The sequence below is a fragment of the Pithys albifrons genome, chromosome 1 (genome assembly GCF_047495875.1).
Source record: "Pithys albifrons albifrons isolate INPA30051 chromosome 1, PitAlb_v1, whole genome shotgun sequence".
In the NCBI taxonomy this organism is placed as follows: domain Eukaryota; kingdom Metazoa; phylum Chordata; class Aves; order Passeriformes; family Thamnophilidae; genus Pithys; species Pithys albifrons.
The window spans coordinates 71,630,207-71,658,077 of record NC_092458.1 but is presented as its reverse complement, the minus strand read 5'-3'; the positions used below and the strand labels follow the sequence as shown (position 1 = coordinate 71,658,077).

At 40.5% G+C, this 27,871-nt stretch overlaps 1 long non-coding RNA gene across 1 annotated transcript; it reads right to left on the bottom strand.

Moving 5' to 3' along the window:
* Positions 1-61: 61 nt before the first annotated feature.
* On the bottom strand, positions 62-23,450 carry LOC139679528 (uncharacterized). Its single transcript, XR_011699206.1, has 4 exons — positions 23,263-23,450; positions 3,294-3,570; positions 2,868-2,977; positions 62-190 (listed from the first exon to the last, which is right to left on the bottom strand). It is a non-coding gene; the product is annotated as an uncharacterized lncRNA (long non-coding RNA).
* Between the last annotated feature and the right edge of the window lie 4,421 nt (positions 23,451-27,871).

The following is a 27,871-nucleotide window of genomic DNA, read 5'->3' as shown; positions in this document are numbered from 1 at the left end:
CTTGTGGAAGACTCATACTTGCCTGTCCTGTTGCAAAGATGTTAATAGTTTGCGCTGAAACTATTGGGATTCATGATGTGAAGTACATGGAACAAGATAGAGGCGCCAGTTGGAAAACTGCCAAACACCACAATAATGTATCTCATGCCAAACAGAAATGGACAGCAGACAATCCAAGATGATGCAGGTCCTGTAGGTAAGTCCAGTGAGCAAACAAGTCATTCAGTCCCTAGTTAATTATTCTCATTTTATTCCTCCTGATCCAGACACAACCTTGGCAAAAGCTAAATACCATAGAGATTACTTCATCTCAGACTCAAATGCCTTTATCAGCCCATAAACTTAGACATTTACAGCACATAAAAGAACAAGTGTTCTTCTCCTATACATGTCTCATCAACCCTAATTGGCAGTAGACACATTATTGGACGAATATCAGAAGTGTCTGTAAAATGTATAAGGTTCACCAAAACAGAGCCTGTGTAATTTTCTATCATACTACAACAGAATGCAATGTATGTGTTCCACATATACTGCAGACACTTCAAAGAAAAATATAAATATTTTTAACTCTTTTACAATTTTTAATGTAAAATTACTCTTGTCATTAGATAGCCAACTGAACATGAGCCAGCAATGTGCCCAAGTAGCCAGGAAGTCCAGTGGCATCCTGGCCTGTATCAGCAATAGTGAGGTCAGCAGGACTGGGGCAGTGATCATCCCTCAGTAGTCAGCACTAGAGTGAGGCCACACCTCAAATCCTGTGTCCAGTTTGGGGTCCCTCACTGCAAGAAAGACTTTGAGGTGCTGGAGCGTGACCAGAGAAGGATAACAGAGCTGGTGAAGCATCTGGAGCACAAGTTTTATGAGGAGCAGATGAAGGAGCTGGAGTTGTTTCATCTGGAGAAAACAAGGCTCAGAGGGGACCATATAATTCTCTACAACTACCTGAAAGGAGGTTGTAGCCAGGTGGGGGTTGGTCTCTTCTCCCAGGCAACTAGTGATAGGAAAAGAAGGCATAGCCTCAAGGTGTGTCAGGGTAGGTTCAGGTTGGACATCAGAAAGAATTTTTTCACTGAAAGGGTTGTTAAGTATTGGAACAGATTGCCCAAGGAGATGATGGAGCCACCATCCCTGGAGGTGTTCAAGAAACTATTGGACATGGCATTTAATTCTAGGATTTAGTTGACAAGGTGGTGATCAGTCAAAGATTGGACTTGATGTTCTTGAAGGTCTTTTCCAACCTAAATTATTCTGTGACTCTGTGATTCCAAAAAAAAAAAATTTGCAAATCACAAGTATTTTATTATTTTTTATCTACTTTTAAATTTTTGTCTTGATGTTAGTAAGCAAAACTCACAGTGCTGAGTTCACTCCAGACACAAAATGCATAGTCTTTAATTTTCATTACTTACAGTGTGTTGGTTTATTTATAATTGTTCATCATTTTTATTTATTTTTTATTAACTGCTTCTCATCAGATATTATATGCTGGAGTTTTGATGTTATTATTGTTATTCACAAATGCTGTTTTTGTGAAGCTCATACAGCCACAGAAGATTAAACCAATGAAAACAACTTCATCATAGAGCATTTGCATTGTCCTATCTGTCTATGTTGAGAAAATGTTGATCGCAAAGCTGCTGGAAGAATGTGGTTGAATTAATACAACTTAGAAATTAGTTGCATATATCACATACATCACATATACCATTTATGTTACTTCACCTATTACATTATATGGATTGTTATAATTAACCTTTTATAGTACTACTGAACCTATAAGTACTTAATTTTCCTTTAATAGAAAAGATTGTTGTCATGGGATCAATGTCTCCCATAGAGAAAGTAAACATCTGTTTTGCAAAGCATTTCTAAAGCAGCAGGAGACCGTTATCCTGTGGCAACATTCTATTACAATTACTTTATTGCAGTCAGGCAAAATGAATGATGTGTAGCAAATTTATTCTTTCTTTCCCATTCTGCCAAACGTTCCTGTTCTTTATCCAATGACTTCCATCTGGAATAGTGCCTGGAAGGATGTCTGGGGCATTCTGCCATTTGTCATTAATGATCTGTTGAATTAAAACTGGCTCGAAGAACAGATCAATTTTCTGTTTCAACTACTCAGAAATAAAGCTTCTGTGCAAGGTACAGCAAATTCACATTGGTCAAAGCTGAAATTCTAGTCATCAGGTTATGTTTGAGTCCATCATGTTACATGATGTATTACTGAAGCAGTAATGAATCTATTTTACACTGCAAGATGAGATATTACACAATGAAAGCAGAAGAATTTGTCTTAATGCTTATAAAAAGTCTTTAATCTGTGACCCTTAGCATAGTTTTATGACTTTTGTTCTAGTGGATGTGGAAAGCAAAGCACAGGTGACTGATATCACAAGTCTTGCACTGCAAAGCAGATCAATAGCAGAATCAGGAATTTCTTGTTGCCTAATCTAACTTCAAGACAACTTTATTCAGAATCAATTGACCTGAAACATGAATGACCAGCACCCAATCCATTTGTAAATTCAAGGATTTCCCTGTACTGACTTGACAAAGTAGGTTCAAATCAAGATGTCAAGGCTATGGAAAGAGATATTTTATATTGAAATCATCATTTTTTCACAACGAAAAAATGGTGAAGGAAACCACTGACGGAGTGAGAAAAATAAGAATGCCCAAATAACAGTGCTTTAACTCAGATGGCTGGGTCATATTGGGATTGCAAATCTCAGGGAGAAGTGGTGACATCCAGCTTTAACTAATTGTCTAGAATGAACACACAGCTGGCTAAATATTCAGACTTAAGAATTTATAAATCACAAAAGAAAAACTACAACAGAGCACTCAAAACCACTTACTTCCATTTCACTTGCGCAGAAAGGCAGATTTACTGAATTCAATCAACATCAAATGAGGTAAATAGAACCTTTTCTTGATCAGCATTTCTTCTGTGTCCTGAGTATTTTACCTTGAGAAAAGCAGGTTACAAAGACAACATAAGTTCTGCTTCAGTTACCCACAGACCCTATCCATATTAATTTAAAACACCAAAAATATGATATGCTTATGGCCATCTTATGTGGTCTAGAACTACCTCATCCCTGCACTCCTTGCATTTTGGTCAAGCCACTATTTACAGAAGAACATGTCCCTACAGAAAGCCAGTTTGTTTTCACTCTTGCAACCATATTTATCACGGAGATACTTCCCATTTTAAATAGTTATTTATAAGGATATCAATGTCATCAACAAGGCTAATCTGAAGAAAATATAATGGTACCTACATATTAAATAAAATCCACTTTGCTTTCAAGCATCCTCTATAACATAACAAGGTTTCACACAGACATTACTCCAGCCTTCTGAAGGAGCTTCCTGCACTCTTCATGCAACATGAGGATCCAAAATGCCAAGGGCTTTAAAAGCTTTCTGTATCCTGGACAGAGGCTGAATTAAACAAGGGTTCTTAAATTCCCCTTGGTGGTGTCTCACATAGCACATTCTAGTCAGCCCTGTGGTGCTCATCAGGTTGAGGATGGGACAGGAAAGCACGTCACAGCTCTGGAAGCAAAAACAGGGAGTTAGAAGGTAAATCCTGGAAAAATTAGGGTTAGTCATGAAGTACTGATCAGGTTTGACTAGGCTGGAACTTAACCTGTTGGAGGAGTAGTTTTCCAAGGCAAGCAGTGCTGCACCACATCTAGGAGATGACCAGCCTGCAGCAGAGCTTGTGTGAGGAGGGTTTTCTGTACTAGCTCAGCCAGGACCTGGCTGGGAGCAGGACAGCAGGTTCTACCAAGGGAGACCAAGCCAATGTACTTAGCACATAGTGTTGTACTGCATCTTTTTATTCTCGTCTGAGCAAGCTGGTCCTTTCCACAGATATTACACACTTTTATTACATTTTGTCTCTTCACAAACTGATCCCTTCCATCAGCTGATTTCCAATTTAAAAATTCCAAAATGTAAATCATTGTTATCAATGTACCTTACCAGCTGATCTAAGATTAATTCACATTGACATCTTGTCTGATTAGATTACCTTTTCCTATTTTACCTTAATGACAGGAAATCCCATATTTTACCCAGACTTGATGATAGCTGAGACTTTGTATCATATAATGAGTGGCAAGAATCTTGGAAGCTTCTTTGCATTTTTAAATTTTCTGTAAAGACTGGCACTCATGAAGCCCAAGAAAGAAGAGGTTTTACTAAAATATAGTTTCATCAACAAAAGAAGGAAAGCAAGAACATGCTCATACCTATAGATTTAGATGATAAGAAACCATTAAGATACTGCCTGAGGGAATAAAAAACATCTACCATATCTACCTACAGGATATTTATTGTTCACTAAATACAGAGTCAGCCAAAATGTTGTCCAAATGAAAGATCCAACTGAGACTCTAGATAAAATTTATTGTAATAAAATCTACTCCATTTCACCCAGAGATAGCAAATGATCTTGTTGCAAAAGCAACTCCTTCAAGCAGGAAAATGTAATGTACGTGGAACCTTAAAATGCTGGTACAATTGTCCCAGCCTCTTTCACCAGATGTATCTTCAACATGAACTACAGTCTGTCTCTGCCTAGTGGCACATAGCAGTTTTAAGTATTCAACAGTGTTCAGTAATCTTGGCAGATGTCCAACTATCTAACCTGCTAGGTTTGGCTACTTGTAGAAAAAGAATCCTAGTATTCTAGAGAAATATTTAAAAGCATTGTAAAATGCAGTGACTTAAGTTTTAGCATCTGTTCAGAATCCACTTTTCTGTTCCTTCCATTCTTCTCCTGTATCTTTAGTCTTTGAAAACTTAATTGATCTTTTTGCTTCATTCTTTACTTTCACTTGGCTCCTCAAAACAAGGCTACAGATAAATATGAAAGTAAATTATTTTCTTGTCATTTAGTTCCTTTCACTTTGTTTTGGTGAAGGAATACAACCTTCTAATATGAGCTACTCATAGCACTGTCACTCTCGCCGATGTTATTTAGCACCAGGGTACCACAGATGCATATTCCAAAGTTTCTTGTGCTCTTTGAAAAACAAATAGTTGGTTCCCAGAGGAATGTTTCTATGCAGTGAGTGGTGTGAATACTAATAGGAAAGCTTTGCACTAACAGTTATTAAGACAATATATTTTGTAATGGTGACATAACTAGAAACAACTACATATCTATATACGAATTTCAGCTTCATAATTTAAGCTGGACCATTTCTAAAGTGTTCTGTTAAGGGGAAGAGGGAGGAAACAATCAAAAAAAAGGAAAATATCAGGGGAAAAAGACCAATCCTTTTCTCTGTGAAAAACTCCTAATGAATTCCCAAGTTCTCTTTCATGTCAACATATTTTATGCAAAAGTGTCCAACAAAGGTAGGTTACTATGAGCGAGTCGACCACCTGGGGGAGGTTGCAATGCACTTTTCATAACATCAGTATTTCACTTTTGCAGCATGCCTAGTTCCAAACTTCTCAAGGTGTTTTGCAGGCAATGACAGAGCAAACATCTGTAATGTGAATAAGCTCAAACAGAGATTTCACAGGGGAGCTGAGAGCAGTGTGGGCCAAATCCATAGTTTTAATCCCTGTTGATATGGGCTAAGGTACTCAGCACCTTGCAGAAGTCCTCAGGACTTCTCTGAATCTGGCTCTGGATGAATCAATCTCAGAAGCTTTTATTGAAAAAGAACCCCAAACTAAACATACAAACAAAAACCCAAAAAAGACAACCACAGGCAAGGTACATACTGATATAACAGGAATATAACTGCTTGTAGCAATGCAGAAATAAATTCTAGCTGCTAACAACCTTGATGCTAAAGGAATAATATTTTTTTTAAAACTTGACTCTTTAGATAAATAGACAGACAGATATGCAAAGTATCTTTACAGAAAACTACCATTAAAATTGTGAAAAAAATTAAACTTTTTGCTATTAAAACCAATACATAAACCATATTTTTTGAATATTTCTTTTAAGAAGACAAAGTAAATCTTAGCTCTCATTTCAGTCATGCAGCCAAGCACATGGTTTGCAAAGAGAGTGAGTGCTGCAGTTTGGGTCACTAATAAAGTTTTCTATAAAATCAGTTTTTTACTTCATAGCTCAGTAATTAGATTGAGCTAAAGCTAACCACAGAATCTTCTGTAAAGCAATGAGAATTTGATCCCAGAAAGGTGAAAGGGCTACTATAGTTGGTTTGAACTATTTTTAGTGTGTCTTGGTTTGAGATAAGCAACTGCCAACCCCCCCAAGCACAGAGAGAAAAGCCTCCCTCCTAACACCAGGGAAAGGGAGGAAAAGAGAGGGGAAAGAAAAAAACACTTCAAACTGCATTCATACTAAATCTACATATATTTTTCACAGAAAGAAAGAGACAATTAGAAGAGAGTACAAATATACACTCACACAAGTCTGCAACAACAAGTTCCCCACCTCAACTTCTTAACGAACACACAAATTCTACTGTCCTAACTACACATTACTTAAGAAAAACCTTATTCCCCGGGGAGACAAACTCAAGCAGAAAGGAGAGACCCCGAACAACACATTTTACATTTTCCTGAGATACTCTGTGAACCAGTGGTGGGCCTGGTCCTCTCCATCCCCCCTGGGACAGCATCGTGTGTCCTCCCAAGAGGAGGACTGAGAAGCGACTGCCTTAACCACTCCCACACTGGTTCCTACTTCCCTGGAGATGATGTCATAATGTGGTATGCAATACAAAGTTACTGGCTAGAAGAGATCAGCTGTTAGCCCAGCCCAGCTCAAGTCAGCTGACAGCTTCGGCCTAGTCCAAACTTCAGAGCCCAAATCTAGGCCCACCTAGGTGAACCCATAACATTCTCCACCCCTTATTCCATACCATATTATGTCACTCATATCTTAGGTTCTCATGCTTAAACACTCTTTATTTTTCCAGGGCTGTTTTCCACCCCTCCATAATGTGGCTAAGAGTCTATTAGGATGGGGTAGATATTTTAGATGGGAACAAAGCAGTTCAACTCAGGTCATCTTATCTGATGATTCATGTCTTTCACTAGGGTTACCATCCTCTCTTCAGGAGTCTCTAGTTTCCCACTGAGGCTGGGGTTAGAATAATGTTCACAGTCAAATCCACCCCTTGGCCTCATCCACCTACAGGTGGTCTGAGGCATCATAAGCCCATCGAGCCAGGAACAACCCTCCCCCAGCCATTCCAGGGTGTGATCTTCTTCATCAGCTCAGCTCTTGGGCACATCAACACTCACACAACAGGTTTTCAAAGATTCAACTCAAAGAGCAGTGTCCTACCACACATCAACAGCTTACACAGTCTTCTCTTCATGTCTTTCTCCTCAGTCACACAGAAGTACTACAGTTCACCATGTGCCCCATCCCCCTTAGCAGCAGTCCTAACAGCTTTGGCAGCCTCGGAAGCAGCCCCGACAGCAGCACAAGCAAGCAGCAGAGGCAGAAGTAGCCCCGGTGGCTCGCAGCCCTGGCTCGCTCGCAGCCCTGGCTCGGCTTGCAGCCTCTCACGGCTCTCAGCCTCTCACGGCTAGTGGTCTCTCATGGCTCGTGGCCTCTCACGGCTCACAGCCTCTCACGGCTCGCAGCCTCCCCCAGCTCGCTCGCAGCCCTGGCGGCAGCCCCGCCAGCGACAGCTCTGGCTCCTGCGGGTCGCTCAGCACTGCGGGCGCTGGTTTCGGGCACCGCATCTGTAGGGTTCTCTGCAGGGGGCTCCGCAGCTCCTCTTTTCCCCATTCACTGGGGTCTCACAATGGCAAGCACGCTTCACAACTGTGGATAACCTTAAGAATAGTGTTCACGGTTAAATCCACCCCTTGACTTTATCCACCTACAGGAGGCCTGAGGCACCATGGGCCCATCAAGCCAGGAACAACTCCTCCCCATGCCACTCCAGGTGAGATGCTCCTCATCAACTCGGCTCCTGGGCACATCAGCATTCACATGATGAGTCCTCAAACAGCTGTATCTTGCCACACACGAACAGCTTACGTGGCTGCAGTGCTCTTTTCTGCAGTGGCTACATTCACAGCAGGCACCAGTCGAGCTGTTTGAACTCACAAAGACAGTGAAACAGTGAAAACGAGCATTCAACGGTAAGGGAGAATTGTTTACATTTTCTGTTCTGGATGTACCTAAACAAGGCAGTTATCAATCTATGTTTCTACAACAATCCTCCCGGGAAGCCTGCCAAGATTCTGGGACACCCGCCAAGGTCCTCCGTCGCTACCGGGTTTCGGCACCAGTAACTGTCTTGGTTTGAGATAAGCAACTGCCAACCCCCCCAAGCACAGAGAGAAAAGCCTCCCTCCTAACACCAGGGAAAGGGAGAAAAAGAGAGGGGAAAGAAAAAAACACTTCAAACTGCATTCATACTAAATCTACATATATTTTTCACAGAAAGAGAGACAATTAGAAGAGAGTTCAAATATACACTCACACAAGTCTGCAACAAGTTCCCCACCTCAACTTCTTAACGAACACACAAATTCTACTGTCCTAACTACACATTACTTAAGAAAAACCTTATTCCCCAGGGAGACAAACTCAAGCACAAAGGAGAGACCTCAAACAACACATTTTACATTTTCCTGAGATACCCTGTGAGCCAGTGGTGGGCCTGGTCCTCTCCATCCCCCCTGGGACAGCATCGTGTGTCCTCCCAAGAGGAGGACTGAGAAGCGACTGCCTTAACCACTCCCACACTGGTTCCTACTTCCCTGGAGATGATGTCATAATGTGGTATGCAATACAAAGTTACTGGCTAGAAGAGGTCAGCTGTTAGCCCAGCTCAGCTCAAGTCAGCTGACAGCTTCGGCCTAATCCGAACTTCTGAGCCCAAATTTAGGCCCACCTAGGTGAACCCATAACATAGTGCTAATACAAAGCTTCTATAAAGCTTCTTGTCCTGCTTTTACCATGAAGTAGAACATATGCCCTCTGTATCATCTCAAATTGACAACACTGTTTTTCCTTCATGCGCATGGTTTGTCTTTAACTAGTGTTCTATTTTCCTTCCACTGACAGTGGTTTAATGCTCTACATGACTCAACATGAACAAGGTGTCAAAAATGTTAAAAAGCAATTTCTTTGTTCGTTGGGTACAAATGGAATGCAATGCAAATGAATTGCCCAAGAATGAAGCAGGTTAACGTTAGAATCACTCGTACTACTTCAGTAACTTTTTTGGTTCAAGCAGAGTTGTATAAGTGTACAGACATATAAAACAGAAGCAAAAACTCTTATTCTCCTATTAGTAAGGCAAGTGTACCTGTTATAATCAAGCAGAGCAATTTCATCATAATCTGAACACCTGAGAAATATCTAGGAAGAGAAAGGATTTTCAGGGTAATTGGGTTTTAAATAGTGTGAAAGATCTTCTGAGTAGTCTCTGTACAGAGAGAAGCCTCATCTTTGGTAGAACAGAAATACAGGTGTGAGAGACAGCAGAGAGACAGATTTGATGTTACAAGGGCCAAATTAGAAATGGATAGCTAAAGTACTCAAATATACTTTAATAAAGGGAAAGTTCCACTAATTTAAAGTTGCTGGTCTTAAGTTAACTTCTCTTTTCTTCTTTGGATTTTATTGGAAAATACCAGTTCTGACTTTACATGAAAAAGAGAAACCACTCCAAGTAAATCTCTGCTTTGTGTAGGCAACCCATTATCTTTTATGGGCCTAACCAGAACCTGATTAGTTGCTAATAATTCCACATTAAGAAATTTAGCAATGGAAAATGACGCTTGCTAAAAAAATTCTGGAAGAGAAATGGGTCATTCTAATGAACATTATAACTCTGTTTTAATTTTCTTTGACTTAGGAAGACAAGCTGTAAAGGGTCACAAGATTCGTATTCTTAATTTTTTTCCTTCGGGTTCTTTTACTCTTGATGCATAATGTTGTGCATAATGCGTGTATATGACTCTACATTGAAGACAACACAAATAATAGAGTTTTATTATTTTAGAGAAGTGGAATTTATGAGGTTTGAGTGCTTTTTCTGGCCAAGAAAAGAAGATGACTAACAGAAGGAAAATCAGGCACCACTGGGAACAACTGAACCATAAACATGAAAGCAACGAGATTTTAAAAGATGAGGTGATAAATGTCTTAATGCTATGGAGGTTTTGCATAATCTTGTTGGAAATGAAAAAAAGCAGCAAACCACTATGTTTGCAAGAAAAAAGTCAGATGCAGTGATATTTATCTTCAGTTCTAGAGAAGAGATTAAAGTTGGTGGAGAGAGGAGATCCCAATCCCAAAATATTAGGGAGCACCACTGCTCACCTCATCATCTGATGCCATGGGAGACCCCAAAACCAGGACTCTGAGCCGAGTTAATATGCGATAAGATAAAAAGGTAGATTCTTTAATGTCTGGGCTTAGGGCTTTCAGGAATACATGATGACATGCCCCCGTGAACACTGATTTCCACGTTTTTTTATAATATTGTCCACCCAATCCCCAGTTCACATATCTCTTGCTCCAGCTCTGTCCTGCCCCTGGTCACACCTTCTCCTCAGGATTTGAGTCTGGGGTCAGTGGGATCCTCTGTTCTTCATTTTTGTCTTCCTCAGCACACGTAGGGCTCTTGGAGGTTTCCCAGTGTTCTTGGACCCAAGGTTGTTTGCTTATGTTTATGTCTTGTTCTGCAGGCCTTCTGATATTCTTCAGCTTTCTACCTTGAAAAGACTTCTAAACAGCTGAAAGAATTTGAGCTACTGATACGTGGTAGGGATTAGGATATGTACACAATGAACTTAAGCTTCAAGAAATATTAACACACTAAATTTGCTTTTTCACTACAGTTATAAGTACTTCTAAAATCTATAAAAATGAAAAAATCAAAAACCCCATAGGCATCAGTCACAGGCCAGGGGTGGGAATAAAGTTTGGCACCAGGACTTGGTGGGACAAATATAGCTGTTCCTGCTTTCGTTGGGCTCCTGGGATGCAAGCCCACCCATGTCTGCCCCAGCACCTATCACCTTCCAGCCACCCATGCAGAGCCCTTGAATGTTCTGGAGACCCCAGATGCCTGCATGGTTCACACTGCCAGGCTCAGTGCAGCAGGAAGAATGGAGGGATATTACTGTAATTTTAGGGGTGGTAGGGAAAACATCAGGATTTCTGTCTGTCTCTGCTGTGCAGCTTTTTTGCACTTTTGTTGAGTATCTGATGATTTCACGCCCTGTTGTTCCCAAGATGTCTATTCAGCAGTGTGAGACCCACAGGCTTCATGTCTATGTAGATTCCTATAACAGAATCATTTACTAATTACAAGAGAGAAAAGAAACCCAAACACTAAAACCAGAAATGCCCTTTTCAGACCTTACATTTCCTTCTGAGGAGACTGAAGATTAAATTAGAAAAATGGCCCTGAAGTGTCTGCAAGATCCACAGCTGTGGCACATCCTATGAAATAAATATCCTATGAAATAAATTTTGACTAAATCCTCTTCCCTCTGTGGTGTTCCTCGGTCCTGTCTTATTTAACACACAATTGTGAGTCCTCAGCAGGGAGAGAAATAACAGCTCAGGGTATGATGTGGCCCATATCCATTGAGTCTAAAGGCATATGTCCCATCTCAGCAGAGATCAGATAAAATCTGAGTCCAGAGTAAAATCCCAGGGGTTGCAGCAAGGCCAGGATGCAACCTCATCAGTCAGCTCAACAAAGGGTAAAGAAAGAAATGTACCCAAACACAAGAGTGAAATATGGTGTTCTGGAATTGACATTATTGAGCAAACACACTGAGCAGCTCTTCCCTGGAATGCATTTGTCTGAATGCAGCATGTTCAGTGTAATGTTTAGAACTCATTCAGGCTACAAGCTTGGTGTTAAAGAACCCTGTGAGGGAGGGGAGTGTTTCTGTCTTCACACCAGTGACTCAGCTCTGATCACTCCCCTCCATGGAGGCATTAGCACCTTCAAACCCAGCCTGAGGGGTCATGTCTGCGAATGGGCTATTAGGGTCTGGCATAATAGGCAGCTGCAATGACCTAGACCATCACAGATTCCAAAAATATCCCAGGACTCACAGAGTTAAATCACCCATTGTGAAACTCCTGGCCCTGGAAAAGGTACTGGGCATTCCCATCTGAACCTGAGCATAATCTTGGGGTTTGGGGACTTCTGGTAGGACCAGAACAGGGCTGCAACCTCTACTCTCGACCACACTGCAACCATCATCCTCATCAACAAGTTTTACTTTCCTTTTACTTTGCACTCAGGGGGACCACATGGTGCTCAGCACAGGGGCTGATAAACACGATTCTGTTCATTCCCCAGTCTGCTGGGTTTTGAGGGTTAAAACCGATTTTTCCTGTATAAACCAATTTTTCCTGTATCATTATATTTATTATAATTTTTTAGTAAATTGTAACTCTGACTTGTAATCTCTCTTGCTCTGGGTTCGTTTCTCCTGATAGTTTATGTTTAAACCAGCACAATAACTAGAAATCTGACCAACACAGATGTTCTAAAAGTTATGTGCTCCTTTATTTCCCATTGCTCCTACTGGCATGCTACATTCAAAGTCTTAATAATATTTTAAAGACTTATTAATTATTTCATTAAACACAGTTTCAGGAAATAAACGAAGAAAGGACTGGAAACTGCTGCAGAGAAAAGGAAAAGACATAGAAAGACAGGGGAGAGAGAAGACAAACGAAAAAAGAAAGTATTTTAGAATGGATAGAAAAAAATAAATAGAATGGCAAAGATGAAAGGGGCAGAAATAGCAGTCCTTGGTGTCATCATGTTGCCCCAAACCCATTCATTATAATAACATAAGTGTCTGAGCCAATAATAAGTAAAGATAAAATCTAAAGACCCACTGATTTGTTTGGCCAAAAGCAAAGGCCTGCAATGTAGGCATTTATCCTTCAACTAGTACCTTCACTTCTCTTTACACGCAATGGACAGAAACAGGCACTTGGAGCGTGGCGGGATGATCATTTCATCCTGAAACAGATGGCTACAAATAGGTCAAGTGAATCACCCCTTGAAAATACCTACTTCTCTTGATTGAGTCTGAAATGAGCCTAGGGTGACATGCTTGCACCATAGATAGCTGTAATTAGATCCTACTCCCCAACCACTATGGGAAGACAAGATCCTTCGCTTCGTCTTTACTTGCATCCCTCATGAAAAGAGTGGAAGCTCCTCTATGGACTCTTATTGCTGCTCACAGACTGGATTTTGGTCCTCTTGACCAAATAGATTTATTAATTATGTTTATTAGGTAGTACAAAATTATATCTACTGCAGTCACATGCTAAAGTAGAACCTGAAAAAAATTGACATGAAGCCTCAGAAAATATTAAAGATCATTGCAAATGTAATACCCAATCCTCCATAATTCACATGCAATGAGTTTAATACAAGTACTACAAATTCACAGAAAATTTCTGTGATTAATATTCAGAGAAGATAAGATTTGGGACTAAACAATTGGCCTTCGGTAGGTATTGCATTTTGGCAGAGACTCCCAAATGTGGAGTCTGATGAACAGTAGTAAAGAGAAGGCTGCTGAGGTGCTCCCACCCTGGGCTACAATTTGCGCTTACTAAAGTGTCAGGTTCTAAATGAGCAGCAGCCCTGTTGTTTTCTGGTCCTATCATCTTCTGGGAGGAAGAAAGTTATGTCCAAATGCTACAACATGGTAAGGACAATACCGCTCAACTTTTGAAGTGGATCAATAATGTTCTGAGGCTGCTTTGACATTAGATAATAAATGATGGGTTAGAAGCATCTCTGGAGCAAATTACCACCATCATCAATTTAGCCTTGCTAGCCTGGGATCACATAACTGGTTTTGGAAAGGTCAGGATGTCACAACTAGCTACCAGTAGAATTTTTCTGGTCCTGTCTGCTAATTTCATATGCTTTGAAAGGACACATCATAGGTTTCCTCATGTGGCCAAAAGGCACCCTCAGAGAGACTGAGACCTCCACATCATGTAGCTGCTGTAGCTACCCAGGGCAGATGGACAGGAGGATGGATAGTCATCAGAGAATGCACTTGGCCAGATTCCCATTGCAATGCATAGACTGGGAACACTGAGAACAACCAGCTGAGTCTGGGATATCCCCCAGTCCTGGGACCTCCACCACAGCCAGGAAAACAAATTCATTCCTCAGGGCCACATCCTCTTCCTCTTCTCCCAGGTGGCTCTACACTGCTCTCTGGAGCAGAGATGCTCTTTGATAGGTTTTCCTCTAAGCTGAGAAAGAGCCATTTATTCTTTCATCCTTGTGCTGCAGTACATATCAGGTAATACTAGGTAAGGATACAAGCAAAAGACCGGCAGGCAAAAAAAGGTTAAAAGGGTGTTCCTCCTTTTCTTCAGCACTGGTAGATGCATCTGAGATGAGGTGCTGCGTAGGGAATAGCCACTCTACTTAGCTCAATTTAACACCTCCCATCTGTTTTTTACCACACACAGAAAGGAGACCTTGTAGGCCCACAGAAAAAGAGAGAAACAACTCAAGAGGTAAGTATTGGTTCTGCAATAGTCATCTTCTCAGTGGGAACAAGGGAATACTTACAGAGAAGGGAAGGCAGAGTTTGTGAGCAAGAGGGCAACATTTTACTATGTGAGTATTGCCTGCATGACAAATTACCCTGGATTAAATCAATGGAGGTGTGACAGAAGAAGAAGAAGAAAAAGAGAATAAGAATACTTTGGAAATAGAGGTCCTATTTCCTCAGAAGGAAAGAGAGTCTTACTTCCCAAACCAGTGGCAGGAAAGAATCAGAAATAGAACCACAGGAGATGATTGATGATAATACTTTTATTTCCACAGAGCTTCAAGGGAACAGGAAGGGGGTAATATCTTTTGCTATGGGTTTTGCCTGTAATTTACTTTTGGGGTATATATTGCTATTCTTGTCATTGTGCCAGGTAAGTTTCCCAACAAAGACTTTATTGCCTCAGTACTTTATTGTACCATCACACTAGGATGTCATAAGCACATGACACAAAGTCTTTTCTGCTTTAAAGTCATATTTTTGGCCAGCTCAGATATAAACAGAATCAGAAATTTATCCAAGGCAAATATTTTCACGGATTTGAATATTTGCAAAAGTAGTATCATTGCAGAGGTGTTGTGAGCCTCAAGGCTCAGCAATGGAGCAATTTTGTAATATAATTGAAGGGCCAAAAAGAATCAAGAGGTGAGGGCACAAGGAAGGACCCTCACAATCCAGTAAAGTTTAAAATCTGAAATTCTGCAGTGCACAATATCCATGCTAACAGATTCGGAAATATTTCCTACTTGACAGAAGCCCTAGCTACAACTCAAATACATTCTAGGTCCAGATGTTCTTCCATTGTTGTGTTGTAGCCACTGTCATCTTCCTGTGGTGAAGTAAGATTTAGCAAGGGCACAGAGAATCATTGTGGTGTAGTCATAGTGGTGGGAGAACTTGTCAACTGGTCCCTCCCAGGGAAGCCGAAACTTTATTGCTGGGCCATACCAAAGTGATCTATCTTTTGCAGGATTCAGATGATGGCAGCCCATCAACTTCAACCCCTTGGGCATAGATATCTCACCTCTCCACAAGCATCAGTTTAGGGCAATCTCCCTGCAATAGTGAGCTTGCTCTTGTGGAGTGACAGCACAAAATCAAATCAAGACCATTATATCTATGTCAAAAGGAAGCCAGATTGACTTCTACACTGTAGGATTATGGTGTAAAAATATTTTGCCAGTGTTTGTAGGTGTTTTAAATATGAAGGTTAATTTTTTACTTCATAAATGCCTGCAATAATGGCAGAGTTTTAATTTGTCCTAGTCAGCTGAGATTTCCTGACAGTTACAGGAAGTACTGTTCACATATGCCAAAATTCTACTAGGTTTTTCTCCATGCCTTAGCCAGGCAGATAAGACATGTTCTAGTGTCCAAGAATGCTCAGGTGGAACTCCTTGGGAAGAGAAGTTCTCCAAAATGCAAGTAATGTCATGCTTGTGGGTATCTGTGGCTGGCAAAGATCTGACAGACCATAATCATATGGAAAATGTGGATGCTGTGATGCTTGACATCCTTTCTAGTTAGCAGTTCCTCTCAGTGTTGAATCAAACACCCCCATCTGGCACAATGTAAATTGCCATCATCTGTTTGTCTCTGGGTGAGTGTCCCTTGCCTTTGTGACTGGCAGCGCAGAATAACAACAATGAAACACACACCTAAAACAGATTGATCTGACTTTTGCCTGCAGCTGTTAAAAAAACAACAGAGAGCTGTGAGCTCAGCAGTGGCACAATGAATCACAGTGAAGCTCACTACCACTGAGGAGTGATGCATTTTTCCTTCTTTGTGCTTGGCTGCTTTTTGCACAGCAACTTTCACCCGTATCTGGGTTTTGTCACAAATCTACTAAAAAAAAGCCAACCAGAGACCAAGGGAAAACAGAAAACTATACTGGCAGTGAGATAAGGGCAAATGTACTAATACTGAGGGAAACATTAACAGTGAAGGAGACACCCTACAGCTCACAACCACTCATTAGGCTGATACCATGCTTTTGAGAAAGAGTATGCCAGGTGAAAGCAGAAGTCTTCTTCATGCAGTACATACAGCTGAGTGTGAAAATTCCCCAGGTAACATTTAACTATTCACTACCTTGCTCTAAACATTTGAAATGCCATTTGACAGAGTATGAGACCAAACTGGGGTCAGCGGCAGGTGGTCACAGTCCCATCACAGTCTGGGTCAGCCCAGCTGGCCAATGCATGAGTTGCCTTTCATTAGAATCATTCTGGTTTCACCGTGTGGTGGGGGAATCCTTCTTCCCTGGGAAAAAAATAAATGAAATATTTTCTCCACTATGGTTTTCCCTTCCTGCTGTTTCCTTTTCCTTCCTTTAGTCTTCACAGTTAGTTCTCCCCAGGCTACTCTGTTCACGTTTTCTATCCCTCTCACACCTGTGTGCAGTTTTGGGCACCACAATATTGAAAAGACATTAAGCTATCAGAGGGCATCTAAAAGGAGGGCCACAAGGATGGTGAAGGGTCTGGAGGGGAAGCCTTATGAGGAGTGGCAGAGGTCACTTGGTTTGTTCAGCCTGGAGAAGAGAAGACTGGGGGGAGACCTCATGGCAGTCTACAGATTCCTTGTAAGGGGAAACAGAGGGACAGGTACTGATCTCTTCACTCTTGTGACCACTGACAGGACTCAAGGAAATGGTATGATGCTGCATTGGGGGAGATTTAGTTAGGTATCAGGAAAAGGTTTTTCACACTCCAGCCCCAGAGCTGCATGTTCACAGCCTCATCCACCAGTTTTACTGTAATATGTATATAGAGAGAGTTCTTTAATACCTCTAGATAAAATCAAGAGAATAAGCCACAGACTTGTTCCTAAGGAGTTTCTTTATTAGTTTAGGGGAGAAAATAAAGGAACTTGACAGAGGTTCATAAAGGGCACTACACAAGCTAGACAAAATGTTCTACCATAATAGCAGCTCAGCACATATTAATCTACAATATCTAAGTCAATATTCAATCAATCCACAACACTTAAGTCAATTCCAATCCCTCCAGCTTCAAGCCACCCAACATATTGAGAAAGGAGTAAAGGAAAAGAAGCCGAGGGAGCAAGAAAAGAGAGAAGAAGAAAGAGGAAGAGATAGCTTCCTCTGGAATCTTGTGGAAGACCAGCTCTCATGTCCAGATGGCAGCATGGCAGCAGGCACCCAAGCCCCAGCATTCACTTCTTAATCTAATTTTCCCCTTGTGGAGCCCGCAGTCACGAACTAGTCTGCAGAATGGCACTTTTCTCTGTCTCTTGGGTGTTTTAATGCCCCCAAATCTGCTGTGAATCTGAATCTGAATTAGTGAAAGAAGATCAGAAAGCAAATTCTATGGATTTTAAAGTGGACATATCCACCAACTGCTAGCCACATATGACTGAAAAATTGTTCATTTGTACAGCAAGGAAGAACACTAGAATATTCCCTCTGGAAAGCAACCTGAGAGCTTTACTTGATACAGCAATAGCAATTTTTAGCCTGATTTTCAAGAAAGATGGCATAGAAGGTGTTGACCAGAGAAGCTGTGAGTGCCCTATCCTTGGAAGTGTCCAAGCCCAGGCTGAATGCTGTTTTGAGCATTCTGGTCTAGTGGAAAGTGTCACTGCCCATGGCAGGGTGGGGAGTAGGGGGTGTTGAAAATTAATGATCTAGAGTCCATCCAATCCAAACTACTCTATGGTTTATGATGTTATGATATGCTATTGCAATCTCTGTGTGTGGGTGAGCGCCTCCTTAGGCCTTCCTGATGACCTCTGAATCCAAAGGCCAATATTAGACAATCACTTAGTAACTTCAATCAGCTCCCCACTACAGGCCCTTGCTGATGTGCAGAATGACCAGAAACTTGACTGGCTTCTTTAACACAGATTGATAGAGTGGGTTTGCAAAGGGGAAGTCCCTCCTGCAACTGCAATTGTTAAGGAAGTTATCGTGGATGACCTTCTGTAAATGAAACCTGGTTTGACTCAAATGCATGAACTCTTCAACTGAAGCTGAAGAGGTTTGCACACACCCTCATTTTGAAAACATGATACTAATATAATGTCATAAAGAGTTGTCTTCCCCAAGCTGCTGCTTCTCCTCTTCATTAGTCTGTGTTTGTTCACACTTTGAATGCATAAAGGGACCTGAAAATAGAGCATATATACCGTTTCCAAATTAATCTCCAGACTCCGGTTAGCCTTTAGCTTCCTTTCAAATAATTGATCAACATTATTCAACTTTGCAGTTTAAATAATTCCTCATCCCTGATTCATGTCTGTGCAAATTGTCAAATGCATAATGATGTACCCTTAAGAACTTTAAAACATCCAAATGTGAATAGAAAAATGGCTTTTTCATGAAAATTCAAGTGTATTTGTTAAGAATCACTCTTACTCCATTCTGAAAAATGGTTACATACACTGCCTCAGAATTAATTCTATCCTCTTCAGTAAATTAAACATTTCTGCACTAACAAAAATCATCAATAACAAGAATGATGGAGACTATTAAAGAGCAACACTTCAGATGCACTGGGCTCCGTTCTCAGCTCAAGTGAAACAATGTAACCTTGGAACACCCTTGTTGGAACCAGCAAGGTTATGGCTTCACCTGTAGTGATCACACACATTTTTCAGGCAAAGAACAGTGAGGAATATCAGACTTTGCTCTGCCAGCCTCATGCACTCTTATTCATTTCCTGCAGCCAAGAGCAACACTGCAGAATCTCTCAAGAGACAGTCAGTGGAGGGCTGTAAGCCAAGCCAGCATCCTTAAAGTACTACAGTATTCAATATCTATATCAGGCTTTGGGTTTGCAGCCAGTAATTCACCTGTCTGCTCTTGTGACTTCAGTGGAACTGAAGGGCAGGTAGTCATGCCTGACTTGAGCATGGTTCTTCTCAAGTTAGCCTCTGTTGAATTTCTCAAGACACAAGGTCAAATTCATGCTGCAGTACCTGTGGTTGAGTGGTTGCATAATTTGGGACTATTTTCAGAACCCCATTCAATATTTTTACAACTCTCCACATTTTTACACACATACAGACATGCATATGCAGCCACTATCAACTTCAGAGGATTTAATAGTGGCTTTTTCTCATGGGTACTGGCAAGATAATAACTATAATAATAGAAAATACCAATATAATTATAACATAAAAAGTACGGATTTCTGTAGGCTTTTCATTTTGTCAAACTTTCTTACAACTCTGCATGTTTTATTTGTGTTAAATGTGAACTTCATTAGTAATCAGAACACTAGGTCTCTCTTTTCAGTTCTAAATCTCTGATACAAAATATTTTAATATCCTTCTTTTCCTTCTTTGCAGCAGGCTAAATGAGGCATTGAAAATTCAACTTTATACTTGATAACTCTTTCTTTAAAATATCCTGTGAAGGCTATAATTATTTAAATATTAATTTATAAGTATTTAAACTATTCAGAAATAAAAGAACTCAAACCTAATTAATAATATATTGAGTAATAAAATACTTTAAAAGGTGATTTTTGTTATCTGCATATAAGTGGATCTAGTGATAATTTAGGATAAGGGAATGGTGTGCTGTAAGGATCAAGTTTAAGGAGAACAAGTAGCTGAGAAAAGGAAAAAGGTGATGCCTTGCTGTCACCAATAGGTCTTGCATTACTCAGATGCTCAGCAAGGTGGGCTTAGCCCATGAGAAAGAGGGAATCTGTCATGAAACCTACAGATCATTCCCATGCAAATGCAAAAATTACAGGACTACAGTTAATAATAGGGCTAGTGTCCCGTGACCCAGTGTAGGTGGCTACTCACAGGCTGGGAATCACAGTATCCTCATGCCTACGTTAGGGTATAAATGTGTTCTAATATGTATAAATTTTTTGCCACACTCCTTCCTTAGCCATCCGTGCTGGAACGAGATGACAGAGTATGGCAGCTAAGCAACTCACTTGGACTACTCATTCGTTCAGGGAGGAAGATTAGGACTCTTTCAAGAGTAATTTTGGAAAGCATTCTCCTGCATCAAAAAGCTTTGGCTGGTCAGGGAGCTGTGACTGGAGACCTGGGGCTGAATGTCAAGACCATGGACTGCTCCACTGTACCTGGGGCAGATGGGAGTGGGCAAACTCTTGTTGCAGCAAGGCAAGAAATGTCTAACTCTAGTTAAGCACTGGAATAGGCTATCTAGGGAGACACCAGGGTCTCTTTCAGGAAAGATTTTTAAGAGTAGGTTGGAAGTCCAGAAGTCAGGCAGGGTTCAGGAACAGCTAGACACACACTGGGGCAGGAGGCTGGAGAAGATGACCTCTTCGCTTTCCTTGGAGCAGGATTTTTTTCTGACTGTGACACAGTGCTGTTGCTCAGGAAACATGAGTGGTATTGCCTCCTATTCCAAAATATCCTATGCAGATGCTTAGAGCTCTGCAGGACCTCAAGGGAACATAAGCAGAAGAGCATCCCTGTAACGTAACAGTGAGGCAGCTACTAAAAAGAGTTGCTACCCAGCCTGTAGGAAATAATGACTTATGTACAAAAAGACCATTCTCAAGAAATGTCTCGATTTAATGCTCCAAGTGGCCAAAAATACTTTAGGAGAATATTTTGCAATCTTCTCAGGAACTCAGTGAACTACTGCTGCAGAAATCCCTGCTCCTAACAATTATGTAGGCTGGATAGAGCATGTGATTCTACCTGGTACATCTCCAACTCAAACTGCTCTGTGAGAGCTTGATGAAAATTAAGTCACCCAAAAAACTTGTTACTTATGAATTTTTCTGGTGTCTCCATGGTGAAAACTGTCCTGAATATATCACCAGCTCAAGGGCATTTGCAAGTGTAGTTAGTTTGAGTAGACCAGAAAGATCATGAATCACAAGGAACTTGACTGTTCTCATGAACAAAGGGAGCAAGACTGTGTGTGCCATGAGAAGGAGTCCAGCCAGGAATTAGGGTGAGGCTTTAAGGGTGCCATCTCTCCAAGCAGCAAGTCATGAAGATAATTATTGTAGGACACACTTGGTCATTGTTATCAGACCTTTGCTTCCCATCTGCCACTCCCCACTCCCATTTCATATTTACTAAGTTAATGCATTAACATCAGTTTTCATTACTGGGTTTTTATATCAAAATTGCACACTTTTTTTTTTTTTTACCTCTTGTTTGGAAGACATTAAGTTCTCTGCTTAGGCAAATTTTGTTCCAAATAATCTACCCTTATTGACCTCCAGCCATCCATCTGGTGTCCTCCTGCCCTCCCCTGGAAAGGAGAGGCACTGCTACCCTCCTATCAATAAGACTCACATTCCCCAGGCATCATCCATGCTCCAACATTGATATTGCACACTCCTAACCCACCTTGCAGACAGACAGAGCCATCACAAATGATTCCTCAAAGCAAACTCCCCTCTGTCATACCAGTGAACACCTAAGAATTTGTGTGAGAGACAATATGAAAGATTAAGCAGTCTGTCCAGGTGAAATTTGTCCTTTGGTGTTCTTGCTCTCATATGGTTAAATGCCTGATAAAAAAAATAAATTGTATTTCTTATATTACGGCTGCAGCTGACAAATGATTAATAGTCATTTCCCCAGTACTCATCACCATGGTATTTTGAGAGGGAGATAATGAAAATTCTCCATTAGCTCAAGTGCTGAAGCAGCTCTTATGGGATCTGAAGAGCCATTGGTCAACTCAGTTCCAGCAAAGAAAAATTCTTTGTAAAGAAACTCATGCAAGAAAACCTGAAGACAAACAAGAGGAGCCCATTAAGCAGTAATTGCAAGTCATATCATTATTTTTAGGTCTAGTTTGCCACTCCTGATTATAGTCTTCTAACGTCATGTATAAGTTTGTGCAATTCTTTCACTTTGGAGGGGAGGGAGGAAAGGAGAAGGACTATCAGTAAGTTACTTACCAAAATTGCACTGTTCTGGTTTTATCAACATGAATTATTTTAGAAAGAAAATCTTTACTGTGAGGCTTGTAGGACACGGGAACCAGTTGCCCAGAGCAGTTGTGGCTTCCTCATCTCTGGAATGTTCAAGCCCAGGTTGGATGGGGCTCTGTGCAACTTAATCTAGTGCCCCTGCCCACAACAGAGGGGTTGGAACTGGATGATCTTTAAGGTCTCTTCCAACCCAAGCCTTTCTATGATGTTATGATTCTATGAATTATATGCAAATTGAAGTGTGAGAGGAATTTTCTTCATATTTCCCTCCCTTGCATGCCCTCTTTTTCTCCAATAAAAGGAAAATGCTTTGGAAATGTCCATATTTTGTAAGTGGCATTTTAAATTGAAACATTTCATGATTCCAGGAGTGTGTCAGTAACTAACCACTAGTTGACATTCAACACTCAGGGGAAAAAAATAACACAAAACTTTTTGTAGTCCCTTTCTTTTTTCCCAAACACACTCTCATTTAAGGACCTTTCATATCTAGAATATATAGGTGTCACAACCTGCTCCTGGGAAGGGGACAGGGGTAACCTAGGTTGTTATTAATCATTCCCTTTGGAGTGGATTAAAGTGAAACGACACTATATAATTCGTGTTTATTTAACAATTCCATGTAATGTGGCATAGAAGATACCTTAGTGGGCCAGGGGGAGAGGGCGGGGGGGAAGATGCGTAGGGGGAAGAAAGACAGGAGAAGAGTCCAAGACAGCAAGGAAAAGGAAGAGATAAGAAAAGATGAGAATAGATGAGAATTAAAATGTTATATAGTCACCATCTTAGGGATCCAGCGTTGCATCTTAACAGTCCTGCAGGCAGCGGGGTCGAGGAACAGAACTCACCCAAATTCCCAAAGTCACCAGTCCATTTTATACCCTGAGCATGCCTTTTGCACCTCCCCCCGAGGCAGGGGGTTTTTTTCCATGAAGCAGTGTCGCCAGCCAGGCTGCGAACCCCCATATTTGCTGGGTTCATGTGGAGGGCAGGGCAACGGCGCTTCTTGCCTCTTCAGGGCTTGACACCTTTAGCACTGGAGGAAGGGATGGGCCCAACTGCCCATCAGGGGTATAATGCAAAAGTCAAAAGCCTGCAAAGTCTCTTAGAATGCATAAATCATTAACCGTTTCAGTCTCTGAAAACAGGAAGCTTGGGGTATAATCATCTGAATTCCACATAACTGATTCAACTCTTTCTTATTGTCTGAGATTAGCAGCAGACTTCTTCCTTCATGAATTGTGAGAAACAGCTGCATTGAGAATCAGTTTTCTGAACACATACATTATAGAATGTTCAACCACAGATGTTATGGGATGTTCTGTCCTGTATATAGACAGATCAGTTGGGAAACAGGGTGAATGCAAGTTATTATTCCCTTTTCCCCATCTAAGTGCCTCATGCATGAAATTTAGTGATTTGGATATTTTCGTTTGTACTCTGACCCCAGAGTATTTAAGTTCTGACGTAAATTGGAATTGTTTCAATGGGACAGATGAGAAAAATCCACCCCCAGTTCTAACATGTCTTAAGGATATGGCTGACCTTCACTGCAACTGTGTTCTGGCTCAAACATAAAGGAGACTAGTTCCCAGACTTCCTCACTCAAAGTCATGGCCATCCTTGTCATATTAAGGCACTCCATTTGGACATGATATATGATAGAATTGAATTGCCAAGCCTCCAAAACATCACAGGACTTTTTCTAAGGCTGCAGGAATTTGAGTCCTGGTCTTTGCACTATGGAGTTCTCAGTTTATATTCCATTATTTTGCATTTACCCAGTTACTGGGTAAATTGCACAAACACACCTAAGTGCATTAATGATCTCAGTATTTAGCAGCAAAACCATCCTTACTTTCATACTCCAAGGTTTTGTTCCAGTTAGGCTGCAGTGCTTTTCTATAGAGAGGTACACATCTGCAGGGCATAATGGAAAGTAATTTCCACAACTTAGCTATAATCTGGTAGTTAGTGAAGTCTCCTGTGAAGGGGAAAATGCAGATTGGATCCCTCTAAGAGTGATCACTTCTGAGCAAAAGGTCTAGGCAGAAAGTAATTGCAAAAGTGAAAGACATTCTTTGATCCAGAAAGAATTACTGGCTGCTGATGAATTTTGTATAGGGTGCAATTCTGATCATGTTGATAGACATGATTTATAATGACAGGGTTTGAAAATCTTGTAAACTGAGCCTCTGATGGAAATCAAACTGTACAGGATCACCTGTACCGCATGCTTGTACCACTGCCATTCTCAAGTTTAGACTTTAGTTTATCCAAGAATTTGGCTTGAGTCACTCTCCTCAGATCCATGGTACTTGGGTCTCTAACATTTTTTACAGGAATAAAGTTGTCTTCTCTAGCTCTCCTGTCTTCCTTTCCACATCGCTTTTACAAGCTGGTCCACTCTACTGGTTGTCCACAAGTCAACACAGCTCATATCTGGCTCTCAGTACATTTCATGTAACTGGCTCCATCTCAACAAAGGTGATCAGATTTTCATTCCAGCATCAAGGCCGTCAGATGTTACCAGGTCTAGCAAATAGAGATCATTAGGACAAAGGATCAATGTTTTAAACAGTCACAGAAATTCCATGTGTTTGGACTTCTCACAGAAGTCAAGAGTGATCACATGAAAGACTGACCACTAAAGTTTTCTGTTTCCACTTAGCCACTGCTTGCCCTCCCTTTAATCAAATGAGGTAAAGGCCTAAACTTAGATGCCTACCGCCATTGTAGATACCCCAGTACAGGCTGGCACATGTGTTGTTGGTCCTATGGGACACACATCCTGCTGAACTGTCACCCAGAGGGCCTAGATGTTTACCTAGAGCAGCTCCAACTGTGCTAGATATCTCTTGTGCTCAAATTGTATAAAATAGGTGTCCATTTTCTCTCTTGAAAATAAAGGTAATCAGACCTGAGTATAAACCTCTGATCAGGCAAATTCCATACAGTATATGAATGGGCAAGAAAATAATCACAGTTACAGCGCTGTCTCTACAGTTGTTAGGTTGCATGCAAGCAAGGAATGAAAAATTTACAGTCCCAAATCAAAACAGCAATTTCTCTCTGATCTATCCCACATAGCACTAGGAAGAAAATACACACGTTGAGTGTATTTGTGTTTACCTGTAGTGATGAGAACAAGATGACTGACAGGTTTCAGAGATATGGTGTATTTGGGTCATATTTCCCACAGTATGATGTCATATTTAGCCGAGACCAAATTGAGATGCTTTATGTACTTTAGACAACCTTTTTAATATGAAAAGACTCTTTTAAACTCTTATTGTAGTTCTGTTAAGGAAGCTGGAGTAAAAGAAAGGTGCCAATCTTCTTGGTGAAAGGCCAAAATGCATGCTTTCATATTGAGTCTAAAGCAAACTTGACAGACTTTACTACCAGACACTCATATTTTTTTTGTTCAACAAAAAGAGGAATAAATACAGAGCACGTATCTCATGGTAAGATATTAGCTCTGAAAGAGCCAAGAAAGAAAAGGTGTAAGGATAGAAGAAGCATCAGAAAGTACATTTAAAACTGGAATCGCTTCCACTGACTGAGTGGCTGCTCATATTGCACAGGCTGACAAAAAACATTTTCATTTTCCAGTATCTACATCCCACTTATCATTTTCACTCAGCACTTCACCATAAATATAAAGAGCATCAAAGGCTAAAGGGCAAACATGGGAAGAGATATACATATTTGCTCTGTTTTATAGTAGTAAAGTGGTATTTTTAATTCAGCCTTTCCTTTTTTTTTTTTTTAATACACTTTGCCGTACATTTAAGCCAAGCAGTTCAACCCAAAAGAACTGATCTTGGCCTTTATTATTACAAAGATCAGACATAAAAGTTGCAAGAATTGATAACCCAGTAGAAATGCAGCTTGTAGCTATTCACAGAGGGACTGAGAAAATTATCTCTCAGGTACTTATTCTTTCTTTCCTATTTCATAAATTTTCAGCCCAGCTTGTACCAATGTGTACTTCAGAAAATGGGATGCTAATTAAGAGAGCTCTTCCTTGTCCCTGCTATGTATCCAATACAACACACATTCCCAGTAATTTGAACATATCATCCCTTACCAGCACAGCATGAGTCAAGGAATGAGATTTTTCTTACCCTAGGGACCAGTCAGACTCTCCAAACTGAACAAAATGACAGTCAGACTGATAACACCTACTCTATTCTGCCTATTTTAAATAATTTTCCACCCAAGTACTACTCTCAGTGGGGGAAAGAATCATACACTGATTAATTCACCTCTAGAGCTTCCACAATCACTTTAAAATGTTCTCCAACTCTAACATTTAGTGTAACAGAGACACTCAAACTCTTGTATGCTATGACTCCACATGCAGTTGTTTTCAGTTAATTCTCTTTAGAGGCTATCAATTAGTTTTCCCAGGGCTTTGTCATCATGGACAGCAGAAGTAGGCAAATGTCCCTAGGACAGATACACGGGACTTCAGCACATGACAAGGACTAACTCCAGGATGCAGTGTGCACTGTGGAAGAACAGACAAAGACAAGCCAGATCTTACCTCTTTTACAGCACCTGACCTGACCTGGAACAAGAAGCAATACATGTTACCTCACTGTACATACTAAATGTTTCATGCTGTGCAATTACCTGTGTGTAAGTTTTCACTGAAAACAATCATTGTTGAGAACATACATGAAACTGAAAGTGTTCTCTAACAAGCATCACTCTATCTTTGGAAAAAGTCACATCTCTTTCCCACGTGTCACAAAAATAACTGGTCACATAAGGGATAAATATGACTGTCCTCTTGGTGATGAATCTTTATATTTCTAGTAGTGATCCACAGACTTGTCAATTTTACAGGTGTAAATTAACACAAGAGAAATCCAGAGATAAATCTGAAATCTAAACTTCCCCTTATTGTCCCATCTACTGCTTTTAATTTATATATACATATTAGCCTTGAGGAAAGTAAGCCATTCCAGAGCATATCTTTATCCCAATATGTTGTTTGGATAGCTTTCATTACTACAGCTTTCATTGTCTTATGTGTCAATGACAAATCACACTCCTTCAAGGACTAGTCTAGTTTCTGAAGCTTTTCTTGTGAATATCCTTTAGACTGTAGCTCTAGACTGCAGCTCTCCAAGTGTACATATCAACTCTGCACTTATTTGTACAGCAACTGGTAAAATAAGATTGCATTCATATAAAGTGCATTTTCATTTTTGAAAACAAGTGAATTCATCAAATTTCTATTTTTAACAATAAAATATATCCTTCAGTATGGAAACTAAATTTAATATTTTTAGGTCTAATAAGTTACATATATTTTTCTATGTCATTCAATGTCCACACATCTCTCTTAAGTGTTATCTTTTATTAATGTTCCAAAT